Source organism: Pyrgilauda ruficollis, unplaced genomic scaffold, assembly GCF_017590135.1.
Source record: "Pyrgilauda ruficollis isolate IOZ18807 unplaced genomic scaffold, ASM1759013v1 scaffold50, whole genome shotgun sequence".
Lineage (NCBI taxonomy): Eukaryota > Metazoa > Chordata > Aves > Passeriformes > Passeridae > Pyrgilauda > Pyrgilauda ruficollis.
Window position 1 is genome coordinate 3,692,303 of NW_024526600.1, and position 16,580 is coordinate 3,708,882.

A 16,580-nucleotide genomic window follows, 5' to 3' on the forward strand; every position below is an offset into this window, starting at 1 on the left:
TGGAGTGCAGTGAGAAGTTATCCTTTCTTAATCACAAAAATAACTTTCAGTTGACTGGGTGAAGAGGTTGGTTGTGGATCTACAACATCTCAGTCTGTTGCTTATAAACTCTAGCATTTACAGGCTTAAAGGTTTTGTAGAAGCTGCATTTGTCTCTGCAGATCTATGTCTATTCAGATTGATAATAATGAGAATGCTTAGGGTTATTACAATCTCTAAATAATATATCTGCTGTGGCTAACAAATAGCTCCACTGTAGTCTAATAGCTATTTATTAACATAACTAAAATTAATTAGGAGATGGCTTATTCATGCAATCAAAAAAAATCAGTTATGATGAGAAAGATGAATAGAATTTATGTTTTACCTATTTTGTTGAGAGATAAACAGATACATCACTACAATTAATGTGACTGTTGCTAATTAAAAAACAGTCTTCGCAGTGGTAATTTCTGTTGTAATTTTACATTTGGGTGGCTCGTACTAGACCAGGCAGGCTTTCAACTCTATGAGCTAATTTTTGCTTACCTTGTTTTTCTCTCCTCCTCCTTTATGTTTATGATTCCTATCATCATCATTACTGTGAGCTATTTGCCATGTAGCACTACTTTTTACCGTACAAAGACTTGTTTTTAAAAAGCACTTTGCTGTATAATGCTCTATCCCACATTACTCTACAATGTAATTTCACTCAACAATACCAAAGCTACACAGCATGAAGGAAGGAAAACAGTGAATTACTGCATTTTCTGCATCTGACTGAAGAAGTAGAAGGATTAGGCTGGATGCTAGCAGGAAAAAGAAAAAAAGTTAAAGCCACAAGACTAAGGAGAAAAGGTATGCTTTCTGATCCATTGCTGCAGGTCACAAAAATAAATAAATGTAGGAGTAGTTCTTTAACAATTTGCTGCACCTAAATTTGGGCAATTTACACTACCTCCAAAAAGCATTCAGTTTGCTCATTCAAAGGTTGATCTGCAGGTCTGAGATATCAAGAGACACTAAAGTGGGGATTGGCAACCCTATCCAGTGTGGAGTGGTTTATAAAACAATATTAATCCTACTTAGACTATATATTTTCTGTGTAGATGATGTCAGAAGCAAAAAAGAAAGAAAAAGATTAGGGCGAAATCTTCTGGGTAAAAGAGAATGTATTGAACTCTCAAACAAATACCAAGGAGGGAAGAGAGCTGACAGTTCAAGGAATTTTCCAGTCACAGATTTTTCTTAATAGAGTTGGAGGCAGATGGATTTTGTCTAGGTCTGATTGTATGTAAGTTTAGACTATGCAAAAATTAATAACTTTTGGAGGACTGATGCAAAGCATGTGAAAATGTTTTGGGAAGATTTTATTGACTTTAACTGGCTTGGATCAACTTTTAAAAGCTCAGCAGTATTTCCCAGCTGACAAGCAAATGCTACATTATCCTTTGCCAAACAGTGTATCTCCCTGTTTAGCCTCTTTTTTTATTTCTATTTCATGGTAAAAGTTATTTGGTGTTGAGACTCAGACCACAAAGCTTGCAGTACACCAGAGTTGGGAGGAGGGAAAGTCCTCTGCAGAGCTCTGCCCTTCAATCTCTTCAGTGACACTCATGACAGCTTTGCTAACATCATGGGCAGAAACTGGGCAGAAACTTCACCATGGAAAATTGTAAAGGGAATAATGTAAAGCCTGCAATGGTATAAACTCAATTCTCAGAGACCATCTTCTGTACTTGTGTTTCCTTGGCAAATTGACTGATTGTAGATAATAGTAAAACCTAAAAGATGAACCTGGACCCAGTTCAATCTTTTCCTACTTGCAAACCTTTTCAAGAGATGGGGCTGCACTGGGTGGCACAACACCTTAATGATTCCATGATTCTATAAATATTGCTAGTGGTCAGTAAGGACAGGCAGTAATTCCCTTACCTTACTTGAAATTCATGTTAAACTGGAGGAAATAAGTCCCTTCTCTTTCCCTGAAGAGGGAATATGACTATCCATCATACATTCCAAGAATCATGGAACATTTTTGCTTGGAATGGACCTTTAACAATGGATCTTTTTACAGCTCCCTTTCATCAGATCACATTGGTCAAAGCCCCATCCCACCTGTTCTGGAACACTTCCAGGGATGGGGCATCCACAAAATCTTCGGGCAGCCGGTTCCAGCATCTCACCAACATTTGTCAACACTTCTATATTTATATTTTACTCAATAAATACTTTATACAAAGTCTGATAGCGTATTTGAGCAGGACGTCTAAAGCTAAAACTATGGCACTCTGGTAGAATAAGCAATTCTTTTGACCTTCATTTTTAAAATTCCAAATAGTTTTCTGTAATAAAAAAAGGAATGGAGGACACCAAATCTCTCTGGAACAATGGTGAGTTTGAGACTCAAAAGAACAGCAACCCTGGGACTGCAGGCTGTCAGAAAAACCATGAACATATAATCTCCTGAGAAACAGAATAACCTCAGCCTGCCGTGGTTCTGACCTCTATTCTAGCCCTTAGAACCCTTTCATTTTTTGTTTAATTTTTTTAATAATTATTTAAATGTCCCATGCTTCCCATTCAAACATTTATTTTAATAAAACTTTCCAGTTCTCTGAGTTTTTCAAATGCTCTCAACTTTGGCTTAATATTATAATGGAAGTACTGGCTGAACACTGAACTCCAGCAGTCTGAAGGGTGACGGGGATAAATATGGAACTTAATGGTGGATAACTGACTTTGATGCAGTTTCATCAATCAGAAAGAGATAAACTACTTTCTCCTCTTGCAGTAACCCTTTTTAAGAAAACTGTATTGATTTTTTTTTTCATCAGATAGACATATTAACCAGCAAGGCACACAATGCATTCTCCTGTCTTCAGGGGCATTTTGAGCAGAGATTGATTTTTTTGGCTGTATGGGAAAACAGTCACTATTGAGTGATAAACTCCAAAAAAATAAAAAAAAGTGTCCTTCCTCTTGCACTGCTGCCAGAGGCACAGAATTAGCATTCACAAAATTTAATTTATGAAAGACAAGAAAAAGAATACTTCTCCTCCCCACACCCCTCCCAGTAAAACTTTTGATTTGTGGACACAGGAATCCATGGTAGGAGAATAGATATGCTAGTAAAATTAAAGAGAAGCATATTTGATTGCTGTAATCTTCCATTAATGAGCCTATCTGTACAGTAATTGGGTGATACAGCCCACTCAGGCCCCTTTGTGACTGATCATTAAAGGTCCCATGGCACTCTTCACAAGGGTAGACTTATTTTCCCTGTCCTTGCCAACTTCAATCACAAGTGATAATTTTATTCTGCCTATCTATATTTTCCCTGCAGTTCTATCTGGATAAGACTTTGCTTTTCATTTCCCGTATAAAAACTGTTGTACAACGTTTCTTTGTGCTATTAGAGAGCTGCAGTTTTCCATTCTGAAGATTACAATATCAGATGGAATTATTTCTCTATTATGGATATGACAAAATATTACAATAGTCTTTTGGAAGTCCATGCTGCTTACTTAGGTGAATAAGAATAGGTCCATTTAATTCTCAGCTGAAAAGTGGGGCTACAATAGGACAACTGCTTTTGATGGCTGCAATTTAGAAACTTTGCAGAAAAGAGCAGAATTTGACCTGTGGAATCAGCATAATTTGAGAATGTATTTGAGCAGAGAGAAACAAAATTCAAAACCAAAACCAGTGGTTGCACAGGAATTGCAGTGCTGCCAAGTGATCTGAGCACCATGGATGCATGAATTTTTAATACACATATACACTTGCAAAAAGACATACTTGTTATATTGACTTCTATAAGTTTAATACATAATGAAAATTTTGTCTAGAAAAGTTAATTATGTTGTATAATAAAATTGTAGTCAGTGCAATGGTAGTTCCTAATGCAAGCCATGTGGTTTTCCTGAAGGAAAGACTGGCAACTGGACTCTAGTCCTGACTCACAGTAAAGCCTGGTTGCTGATGAATCTTTGAATTCAGTACAATTTCATAAACCATGATAGCTCCTTCTGGTAGCAAGGTTGTAATTAATTAATGTATTGTTTTTTGTTTTTTGTTTTTTCTTATGACCACTCACCCACTGAAGGAAGGCAGAAATTTAAGTTCAGCTTTTAAATAAAATAACCTCAGATAATTTCTGCAGTAGTATAACTATCACACTTGTGGTGTGATAGGTAGCCCTGTTTGTTTGTCTTTGTAAGGGCTTTTCTAAAAGCATATGATGGAAAATGAAACTGTTTAGAATTTCTTTTTTCCCTGTGCTCTCAGGCAAATTATCCCTTGACTTTCTATCCAGTCTTCTTTTCTTCACGACTATTCACTGCATACCATCTTATTAATGAAAATATCTCTGAAAATTTTGTGTTGAGCAGTCAGCATGGTGCTATAGCGATGCCTTAGATTTACATCCCAAAACCTCATCCCAGTCAGGAAATGGCATCACTTGAATAGTTGTACAACACAGCTGTGAAGGCAGTGCAGAAACTAAAAGCAGGAACAGCTTGTATTAGCATTCCCACCAAAGAAATGCTCTCAAGCTGTGTGATAATTAAAGGGCTGGGTTATGAACAGCAGCCCTTGAAGCACAGGGAGGTGTGGGAGAGAAGAGAAGGAGCACAGCAAAGCAGAGGTGCTGTTGCGGCTTCTCTCTCTTTTGGATTTTTGGGAAAGCAGGCAGGTCCAAAGGCCAAGTTCCTAAGACTGTGTCACCCAAGGGATGTGTGACAAGCTCCTCTGCATTATTAAAACTTCTTTTGCACTTTTTTTATCCCCTATGTACTTTCATCCTAATTCCACTTTCACATGAACAGGCTTCAATAACTACCTTTGCCAGATCCATTGGAATTGAGTAACAGAGGATGAAGAGGAAGAAGGAAGAGAGGATTTCTGAGACCCTTCAACCTGTTAGAAAGATTTAGAGGACCATAGTTCCCTTCTTCATTAAATCTCCTTTTCCACAAATCATTGCACAATAAGTTGAATATTTGTAGCACTGAGACACTTTCCAACTTAGATTTTGTAATAATTTAAGAGGTAAGTGCTGAAAGTGCATTTTGGAGAATGAGAAAAACTGCACAGTACCTTGGTTTTGCAGTGATCAACTTGAGGAGCATTTTTGAAATTTCCAAATCACCTGTGAATAAACCCCAAATCAGAAAAAAAGTAAGTTTTGAAAACAGCATTTTCTCATAGGTTTTTTACTTCCTTTTACAGGGTAACATAAGGGAAGCAAGTCTTTTATAAGAACAAAATGTAGAGAGTTTTGGTTAGAAAAGAAGTCATAAATTCAAGTCTGCTCATACTTCAGTGGATTATTCAACTCTAATTAGGATATCATTTAAGTCATTAGCAAGACAAATGTTCAGATTGAAATGGAAAATAGCTTATGTTTATACAATGAAGTTTTAATATTAAAGGTTCTTAGAAATTAAATACCTAAATTCCCAGCTGGGAAATATCTTTTTTTTTTGTTGGACTGTGATCAGCTTTCTAATTTCTTAAAGATCATACAAGTTTAAGCAACTCCTGACCTTATTAGAAAGATGAGATCATGACATTTCCAATCTTAAACTAAAACTGTACGTTTGTTTGCAAATTAAACAAAGAATTCCCAGTGTCAAATATTAATCTCCAAACACGGATTTAAATCAAATGATGCCTAATTCCTTTGGTATTCAGCCCATAACAAATTGCTGAAATTTTAATAAGTGAGATTTAATGTCTGGGAGATTTTTTCATAGCAAACTGTATTAAAAATATAACAGTAGTCATATACTTAAACTTTGAAATAGACATTTTCTGAAGTAAATATCCAGAGGTCTTTTCTTCACTTATAATCTTCTAGTCAGGGAAGAGTTTAGGGTTTCTTTACAGTCAATCCTCTCTCTCAAGACCATATTTTCTGTACTTCAGCATTTTCTTAACTGTAGTTCAAGCTATAGTTTTGTTTCAATGAAGCTCTATATATATTATAGTTTTCTCATATATTATAGTCAGTTATAGTTAGCTCTCATATATTATAATTTTGTTTGAATGAAGCTCTATCACTTGTGCACAGTGTCTATATGTGGTTTTTAAGTTCCATCTCATCTAAATATCTCAGCACAGACTATGGTGATAGTATCAAACATTGAAGCCTGAAATTTTTTGAAACTGATGGGAGCAGACTCTCACCTTGGATACACCATAAAGGAGCCACGTTTCAGGTGAGTACTACAAAATTGTTTCCTTGTTCTTCAGTAATAAAATTACTTTCACGAAGGAAGTTCTTTAAAAAAAAAAATCTACCAGGAATATTCACCTCCTCTCCTCCCTAACCCTTGATATGATTCATGTCTAGAGAAAAAAGAAAAGGAAAACAAACAAACCCTTCTATCAGAAACAAAAAAAACCCTAGATTTCTTAATTTTTCAGTAACTAGATTTCTTAATTTCTTATATTTTTCTAGGACCATAAAGCTAGGGATAAAGCTATAATTCAGTGACACATACCAGTTTATTAGTTACATACAATTCTGTTGACCACAAGTCAAGAACACCCGTCCTGTCCCTTCTTCTATTTGGTTCCAAAGGGGACAATCCAGATATCTCCCACACAGAGAAGAGATATGACAAATTTGTGTCTGATTTTTTGGCTAACATGAAAACTGTATTTGAGCAAAAACCCCCATTGTGCATGGTTTTGGATGAAGGTTAATAATACAGAGGTAATAGAAAAAATATGAATGAAAATCGTAGTCATATCAAAAAGCTGTAAATGCAGTCTAATAGCTGCTCTTTATTTTAGGATTTTCAGAGTCTGTTACAGATTCTAGGAAGTTCAGCCAGCATAACTTTCTCTCTAGAAATAAAGGCCCTAAGCTCCAGGCACAGAAGTGTTGGGCAGGGGCTGTGGTTTCACGTTAAGGTTCCAGCAGGAGCCTTACCTTGTTCAGAGGAGGTTCCTCTCTATATGCAGCTGCCCGTACACTGCACTGGTGACACTGGGGTGTAACACTGAAATAAATGTTTTCTTGAGATGCCTCTCATAAACTGTTAACAAGAATAACTTCTCACCTTTTTTCACGCTTGTTAATAAGTGTTGTTTGGATTCCTTGAGACAGATGTGATTAACTCCCCAATTCACTTTTGAAGACAGATATTGAATAACCTTTAAACACTACCCTTGCTGCCATGTGCACATTAGGAGAGGATTAATGCTTAAAACTCCCCTGCTGACCCACAGAGGCAATACATGCAACAGCACCTGCAATGTTCTCTGCAGCTGGCCAACATCATTGGTACTTTGATATTTTGATATTTGATATTCTAGCAGAATATCCCCTGCTTCTCATTTATAAGCTATACTAAGTAGTTTTAGATGTTAATAAAAAGAAGAAGCAGAAAGAATAGAATAAGTTCCTTAAAAGCCCCTGTAATTCAAAACTGCTTTCCAAAAATCACTGAGGTTGGTATAGATACACTTCAATAGGAAAACAAATAGTCTGAGATAACTTCCTTGCTCTGGTGTACAATTCTGACATTCTAGCCAGAGAAGACAAAATAAGTGAGACATGAAAATCTTTTATTGTTACGTTACTCTGCAGGAGAAGAGAAGCATTGGATTTTTTTTTCCCCCATCCTTGCTGAAATGCAGTTCATCAGTCTAAAATCCAAACACTTGTCAGAAAGGATAGCTTTTTTTTTTGTTTTTTTTTTTTTTTTTTTTGTGTCTGGGAAGCACTGAAGCTATTTATTTTTAAATTTAATAGTCTTGTCTTTTGGAGGGCACATTTGGAAGGATATCAAGGCTGCTGGAACTTACCAGTTTCAGCTTAAGCAGAGAATGGGTTGTAGTAGTATAATAATTTTACTTAATTTTGGAAAACAACAATTTCAGAACCTGCTATGCACAAATCACTAATTCCCAAGAGTTTAATTCACCAGTTCCACTGAGATTCTTCCTTGAATTATTAAAGTGCTCAACAGAGATGAGTTGAAGAAAGAAATTCAAATATTTTATTGTTTTGCAGAATTTTCAGGAAGGAGCAAATACCTCTTTTGGAGATTCTTAAGATACTCAGGAAACCTTCCCTCACCCTGAAAGTGTCTACTCTTTATCACAGGTGTTTTTTTTCTCCAATAAGCCCTGATTTCCACAGTCACAACTTTCCCCTCCCAGCAGAGGGTTAACACCATGCAGACTCCGGTGCAGCAATTGTGAAGCATTTCCTGGTAATTACTACATGCTTTTTGTGGTTCCACTTAAATAAGATCATCTTCAGAAGCTTTCCACACAAGATCAAGCTCCCTGAGGAGCTTAACCTAAGATTAACATCTAGTCACAAATAGAAGCCATTAAACTAGGGCTGAGAAGATAAGATCAAATCTTTTGTTTGTAGTGAAAGAGAAGTCACTTCGAGGTCAGATTTGCACTAAATGTTGGCTGGCTTACCCCCTCAATCTATCATAAGAAAATAAATCAAGTGCAACTGAAAAAGATTCAATTTACATGATATTGTGCTTATAAAACAGTAAATTTGCAAACTAATTATTTGGCTGGAAGGGGAAAGTGTTGAATAAACTACACCAGGCAGTTCTGCTACTCAGGTACCACAGACCTAGATTTAATAACCAGAGCAAGAATTTAATACAAAGGCAAAGGCAGAACTTCTGCATATGTGTAAATCTGTGGCATAGATATCTGCAGAATCAATCAGAAATCTGAGTTCTTTCCTTGAACAGACACAACTTTGGAAAATGTTTCAAATGAGGAAGCATCACAGAATTGATTTGCTTGCCGCCTAACAAAATGGAAAATTCCATTTCTTATGTGCAGGAGTCAGCAGTGCCTGCCTAAAGTTCAAATCAACTTCAGAGGTAAGGATAATTTCCCCAGAACATCAGGTTCCCTTGATTAGTCTAATTAGCTCCATCTGTAAGTGACTTTAAACAATACCAATTTCTAACAGATTCAGACATGAAAATTAGACATCTGGCAATGAGGACTTAAGAGACATACATCACTTTTCTGCAGAAACATCTGAGAACCAGGCAAACAAGGGGGAAAGGGTTATTATTTCTTGTGTTTAAGGTTGTGTAATTGCTCAATGGCATAAATTAGAACATATGAAGAAAAGGTAAATCCTGATAATGCTGGAAGGGCTTGAGAGTGGAATTCAATTTAGGACTTAACAGTTCGAGGGTTGAATAATAGGTTTGTCAAATATGTGGTTTATGGTCAATAAAAATAACTTGTTAGTTTTATGGTGAATTAAGCAAAAGATGAGAAAATGAAAAATTAAAGTGTTTTGGTTTGATGCTATTAAAGGCTATTTAAATATCTTAAAATTTACACCCATTTGATGTACAAAAAGGAAGCAACAGTAACCAAAAACATTCAAAATAAATGGCTTACATTAAATTATTTAGATAGGGAAAAAAAGGACTTTTTCCAATTTAAATAGGTAGACATCCATTTTTTAATTCATAGATTTTTCTGGCTCACAGTCTTTGAATACTTCTTATCCCAATGCAGCTTTTAGACCAATATGTACTTTTCCCATATTAAAGAGTCCCATGAGGAGCAATATTAATAAATCTGGGGGTATACTAACCTGATTATCAAATTTCTGTAAATTACTCCAGCCTAGCACACCCAGATGTCCATTTCTTAGTGCTGGAAATTTCAACCCAGTAGCATCATCAGCTACACACAAATCCCTGTTCCCCTCTTCCCTTTGTTAAATTGTTTGAAAAAGGGGATGGAGAAAAGAGCATTACACAAAGTCAGTGATTTCTGATACAAAAACTCACATCTGCATAGTAAATTATTAGAGAACTTCAGTTTGCAAAACATCACAAAAGAAAACACACAGATGATAAACAGTATTAGAAATTAAATTAAACTAAAGCAAGACTCTACTTTCCAAAACACTTCCCAGAACTGACTGGCAGAATGAAATTTCATTGCATAGGTTGTTCAAGGTGTACTGCTGATCACTGTCAGACTGGCAATGTACTGCTCAATTAATACCTGCAATACTTTATTCAGCCAACATACAGCTGCTGAAGAGTGAAAAAGAGCCCAAGTGGTTTCTAAATGCATTATAATTGAAATTCAGAATTATAATTAATAACATATTTAAAACATGCTGCCTAACTGTGTGACAGTTATGTGTGAACTAGCTCTCCTATAAGTGCAGATATTTATTTATATTCCAGATATCTACCTTTTTTTATTTCCTGAGAGGAATTCTCAGAAACCAACCTTCCATTTAATTAGTATGTTAATTATTATAAAAAAAATATAAATTTTAGTCCATTTTGAAACACAGTCACAAAAACCCCACAACAAAGAAATGTTCAAAAGCAAAGAACCCCACACAACAACAACAAAAAACAACAGCAACAAACCAAAACCAAAAGCAAAAGCAAAACCAAAGAAATCAAACCCCAAACAAAAACAAACATGCAAACAAACCCCCAGACCCCAAAAAAGCTATAGATCACAAACCACAGAAGTGAAATGGAATTTTCTGACTGCTTTGGACACAGACAAATCTCATCTGAGAAACCTTAACATTGTGTAAGTGCTTTTAACAATGGCCAAAACACTGGTGTGTTATGAACACTGTGATAGCCAAAAATCCAGAGCAACACACGGACAAAATGAGCTGCTTTGAGCAAAGTTGCCTTGCACTTGGCCAGATTTATATATTTGAATGTGGTTATCTCCTGATAAATGCTAAGGTTAGTGCAAAATCCATGCTGACATGTTAAAACAAATATCACAACAACGAGAGGCGAATAACAAGGTTAAAATACTGGTGGTCTGTTGACCTTACTGTTATGACTTTTAACAAACCACCTGGATTTTGTAAAGCTCAGGACTGCAAAGAAAGCATTTATAGGAATCAAACAGTACACAGAAATATGGAAAGGAAAAAACCCAAAAAATCTTTAGACATATGGTTTTCTTTCCACGAGGCCCCTCCAGCCCTGCTTAGTCCTTGCTTTGTTGTTTGAGGAGCAGGGACAAAATTAAAACTCATTCAAGCAGCTTGAACCCCCAGGTGATATAAAGACTTAGGTTACTGCTGCAAAAAAACCTTTGAGCTGAGCACTACTTTGATGAGACAATTTCAATAATATTCTGACCTAAATGTAGTCCATGGGAGTTTTCCACTGATTTCAGCAGAGGCAGGATTTCATGCAGTGAGTTACTTGTAATTTAGATTAGTCTTGCAACTTGCTCAGAAGCTGATTCAAAATACAGTGAAGCCAAAGGGAGCTGTGTTTAATCAAGTTTAATCCAATTAGTTAATTGAACTTAATAGTATTTAAAAATGTTAATCAAAGCTAAGCAGATTTCCAGGGTTTTTCTAGGGGGCAAAACCTGTTTCATTCTAAATATTATGCAAAGATTGATTAGTTTATGAGATACCTTTAGCTTTTTAATATAGAAGTTTGTGGCAAGGGACTAGGTTTGGGTTTTTTAAAAAGTGCTTTTATTTTTCCATGAATAAAAGGAGAAAAAGCCCAACAACCCTAATTATTAAGTCATAGAAACTTTGTTGGGTTAAATGGGTAGGATTTCCAAGGCTTTTGTCTTCCCATATTGATTAAAGCAGCTGAACCAGAAACAGCTTGAAATAATCTTAAAAGATATTTGCCCTTTAATAGAGTAGGATGTCCCTTTCAGGTCTAATATCTATTTTATTAAAGTTCAGCAGTAATTAACTAGGCAGGCAATCTAGTTTTCAGTTACTGGACTTATGTATTGTATTGCTTTAACTTCTGTATTGTATTCCTGTGCAAAGCAAGCTTTCATTCTTTTTTTTTGGAGACATTGTAAATTAAACCATTTGCCTAATCATGTCAGAAAGCAGACTATTCTAAAGGTTTTCGAAAAAGAAAAAGGTGTTTTCTTTAATTATGTTATAGAAATATGGCATAAGGTAAAATTAAATGCAACTCATTTAAAACCACCTGATACTAAAATACTCTCAACTAAAAAAATAATTTAAAAAAAAGGATGGGATTCTGTGCTCCACAGAGAAGGCTCTGACTGGACAACATGACTTCACTCCTATGAACAATTTAGTGAGGGTATTTAAGAGAAAACATCTCAGTATCACCATGAGTGTAGAGAAAGAACAGAACACTCCCCAATCAGCAATACCCTTCTGCCTGTTTGCTTCTTCCTGCGCATGCCCAGAATCTGATTTTGCCATTATTACTTCAGGACAGGGAACTTCAAAGCACAAAGCAAAAGAGTTTTGTCTTGGTGTACAAACTTCTGCTTTCTTTCTTTCTTCCCTTGTGTGCATTAATGAGCTCAGCACCAGGGACATAAGTAGTTTCTGGAGGCTTTGAGGCTCTGTTGCACTGTAAGCATTAAGCAGTAATAGAGATGATAATATCAGCTCTGTACTCTGGATATCCACCATACAATTAATTCAGAAAGTAAATAAAGCCATATAAATTAAATAAGCTTTTATGATTAATAAAACATGTGCATATGGCAGTCTTATTAATGTGGTGAAAGGCAGAATCTAAATTTCACAGGGAATGAAATCAGAGAGATTTATTTTCCAATTGAAAGTAAACAAATGGGTTTGATTTTTCTCTGCTCATCTAAATTGAAGTTGCTCTTCCTGAGCTGTTCAAAAATTAAGTTAACATCTGAGTCAGCAAACTTCCAAATCAATTCTAGAACTTGCTGGTGTCTTTCAGTCCCTGGAAATGTTATACCTGGAGTTCCTTGGGCATTTTTGCTTTTCTGCAGCACTCAAGATGTTATCCACTGTTTCAAGAGTTTATTCATCCCCCCTCAGAGGCCTCCTCTGATCTTTGTCACTACAGGATTTTGCTTCCCATTTGAAGACCAACTGGCCTAGGAAGCTGCTTTCAGAAGGAATAAAAGGATAAAGGATAAAAGTCTTGTGCAGTCTCATCTGGGGAGAGCTGTGTCAGGAGAATGGGAAGAAATCTCCTGCGCATCTCCTGGCATTGTTTCCTTCAAGTCTCAAAAATTAGCATCACTTAGTAGGAAGTAAATTGTTCACTTCATCTGCCACTACAAGCTAAACAATAAAAGTATTTCTGTCCTGATTCTTTGTACAAAAGCACTGAAAAATCAAACAGTTTCCAAATACAAAATATTCCTGGATATCTTAGTGGAGAAAAATCACCAAAGCTGAATAGTTGCTTTTTACAAAGCTTCATTTGCACAACGTTGAAAAGGGGAAAAAAATGCCACATTTATCACTATTAAATAACAATTATGCTTATTAATTAAATTTTGCTATTTTACTAGCATAGACATAGGATGTAATGTGTCTCTCTTCCAAGTTTAAAGATTATTATCCTGTTATCACATTTTTATTAATGTTTAAGAAATATAGCCTTTTTTAGCAAGTATCAAAATATTATTTAGTCTATAGAAAAATTAATTCTTCTTGTAAAGATGTAAATTCAGCAATGAACATCTAACATTTCTGCATTCACATATTCACATTCATTCCAGGACTTTCCTCAGCTTTTCTAAAATAAAACAGGAAGAGGGAGTAGGGGAGAGCACTTCCTAAAGCAAGACTGACTTTGAAGTTTGTTATGATTTGATAATTGAGGGAAATTACTTTTACTCTGTCCATGTGAATAGAACAAATGTGAGTTTAAAATAATATTCAAAAGAAATACTTTTAATAGTGGTCAGGACACGTGGAAACAGTACATGCAGTATTATTACTAGTGTCTTAATTTGGTAAAATGTATGTAAAACAACATGATCAAACCTGGTTAAAAGTGTGGGAAGTTAACTGCAAACATGTGAGTTAGTAACTAATGTAACACATCCACCTATGAACTTTAAGTAATTTGATAATAGTTCTCTCTTAATATTACTGGAAGATGAATAGGAACATCCCCATCAATAATAATATAGAAATTAAAACAATTTACACTACCTAAAGTTTTAAAATCTATCATTTATATCTTAAAAACTTATTTATAAATGTCTCCATAAGGTACAAGCTCTAAATGCATTTTCCATTATTATCTCCTAGTAATGAAGCAGACATGGAAATATTGTTGATATTATCCAAAAGAGGATGGAATGTTTCTTGAAAGATTTATTTCAGTAAGGTCAGCCACAGACTTCACATATGATCTTTACACTGTAATTAGATCCAAATCTCAGAAATTACTCAGGCAGCTGGCGGTTGGTAAAATCAATGTGAGACAGTTGCCTAAAAAAGGAGCTGAAAGTTTAAATACCATCATGTTTCTGACCCTTAATCTCTATGGGAATTTTCATCTAAGAATTACACATTCAGTTTAATCTAATTACCAGAGCTCCTTTTTTAGCTCAGAATAAAAAGGCAGATGAAGCAGCTCCCTCTTTGGAGTTTCTGTCCATCCAACCCATGAATAAAAAATAGAAAAACTAATTGGTCCATTCTTTTTGAGTGCTTTTGGGGGAAGGCGAGATGAACCTCACCCTCTGTGATTTCTTTTTCTCTCCTTCACCTAGGAGAGTAAGGCAGGGGTTCTGTGCCTGGCAGTCAGGTGTGGCAGAATTCCTCTCTGAGCAGCAGAGGGATCAAGAGGTAGGAATCTGTCCCTACCCCACAGCAGCCTTCTTTACTGCAAATGGAGATGTGTTTGGAAAATTTGGGAGGTCTGTATACAGTCCCACATGCTAAAAACAGGAAGGGTTTTATCCAGGATCCCCAAACCATTGCCTCAACAAAATTTTCTAGGGTAGTCTGTCTGTGGAAGACAGATTAAAACATTGGTCTCCAGAATATCAGATGAGGAAGACACAACTTCTCCCTTCGCATCCTCTCTGGTACTGAGCTCGTGTTTTAGAAAGTGTCAGTGGAGCATGAGCCCGATAAAACCTGTGACTCCACACAATGCTGTCCTTATGGGAACCAGGTGCTGCGACAATTTTTAGTGTATTCTGTGCCACTTATCATAAAATTGTAGCAGCTGATAAGTATCTGATAAGGAGCTCATCCTCTCAATTTCATGACCAACTGGTCCTTCAAGACTCTTCTCCTTAAAATTGTTTTTCTCCTGGGCAGGTCACCCAGGATGGCTATGGAACCTCCATGCTGGGAAAAATTCAGTGTTTAACTGTGTATGACTGAGCAACCTATATGACTTGAGACTTGCAGCTCTGCCCTGAGTGGGAGCTGGAACCAGGTGACCTCCAGAAATCCTTTCACTCATTGTTTTAGAGTTATATGTATCTGTCTTTGTCAATTGTTGGTCTGTTATCCAACTCAACTCCTATTTTTATTTATCAATTAAAAAGTGATGAGAGCTGTTGACATTTGAAATCGATCAAGAATCAAATAACATTAAAGCCATCACTGCCTGAAGTTTAAAGTACATAAACCTTAACTCATACACAGCTGCTGTGGCTGTTTCAGGAAGGAGGACATGATTCTTTCCTTCTTTCCCCCAGTTTGCCCATTTATGCATCCAGTTGATCCCTGTGGTGACTTGCATAGGGGTTGTGCCACTGAGTTCTTTCAGAATCTTTCAATCATGTGGAGAAATTCACCTATATTCTTTATTAAAAATGCATCAAAACAATTGGGTTTTACTCCCTTACAAACCAAAGAATTGTCAGTAACTTAAACTCTTGCAGAATAAAGTCTGTAATTTGAAATGAAAATGCTTTGCTGAAATTTTTACTGGGTTTTGTCTTAATTTTTTTAATTTTTTTTTTTTTCCTGGCTAGCAGAACATATAAAGTGAATGAAAGCTTAAATAGATTTACTTATCACAAAGGCAGAGCACTTGACTTTCAGGGATTGCCAATCAATGACAATTTTAAATCTGCTTAGGTCTTTCAGGTGTTTAGGAATTCTGAGTTTTTCTGAGGTTAGTGATTAGAAGTATTAATAGGCTTTAAAGAACTTTTTATTTCAGATGAAATTGTTGCTGAATCGAAACAATAGGCAAGTCTCAAAGTAAAAAAAAAAAAGCAAAACACAACATTTTGCATCTTGTAAATTCAATATACAGCCAAAAAAGGAACTGAATTTAATCCAGGAAAAGAGAGATCTCTTTTACTTTGAACACTGATTAAGCTTCCATTTAAAACATCAAGGAATTTATTCTTGGCCATTAAATAATGACAAATTCTAAAGAAATTCTAACTTTTGTGATTGTAATTTGGAGATCACCAGTGCAAAGTGATGACTTCAAAGACAAAATCATATGTGAGCAAGTTCTGATAGGGATTTATCCAAAGAAATATGTATTTTACCTCTACAGAGCTCTTGAGATGCTACTGAGACTCACTAGTGTAGCGCTGAATAACTAAAAAAAATGAGACTGAAATTCTTTAAAAGGACCAATTTAGATAACCATTAAGCCAAGAATAAAATTCCATCTTCATTTCACAACAGAACTCATAAGTAAAAAGTAACAGAAAAAAAAGGAAAAATAAAGCAGTAGTTCCCAGCATTTTATTTATATTGATTTTTGTCTATGAAGTATCTAGCTAAGCTAAGGAAAGTCAAAAGCACAGAAAATGCACCACTGACAGAGTGAGGAGGATTTAAGGAAGAGAGTTATTCT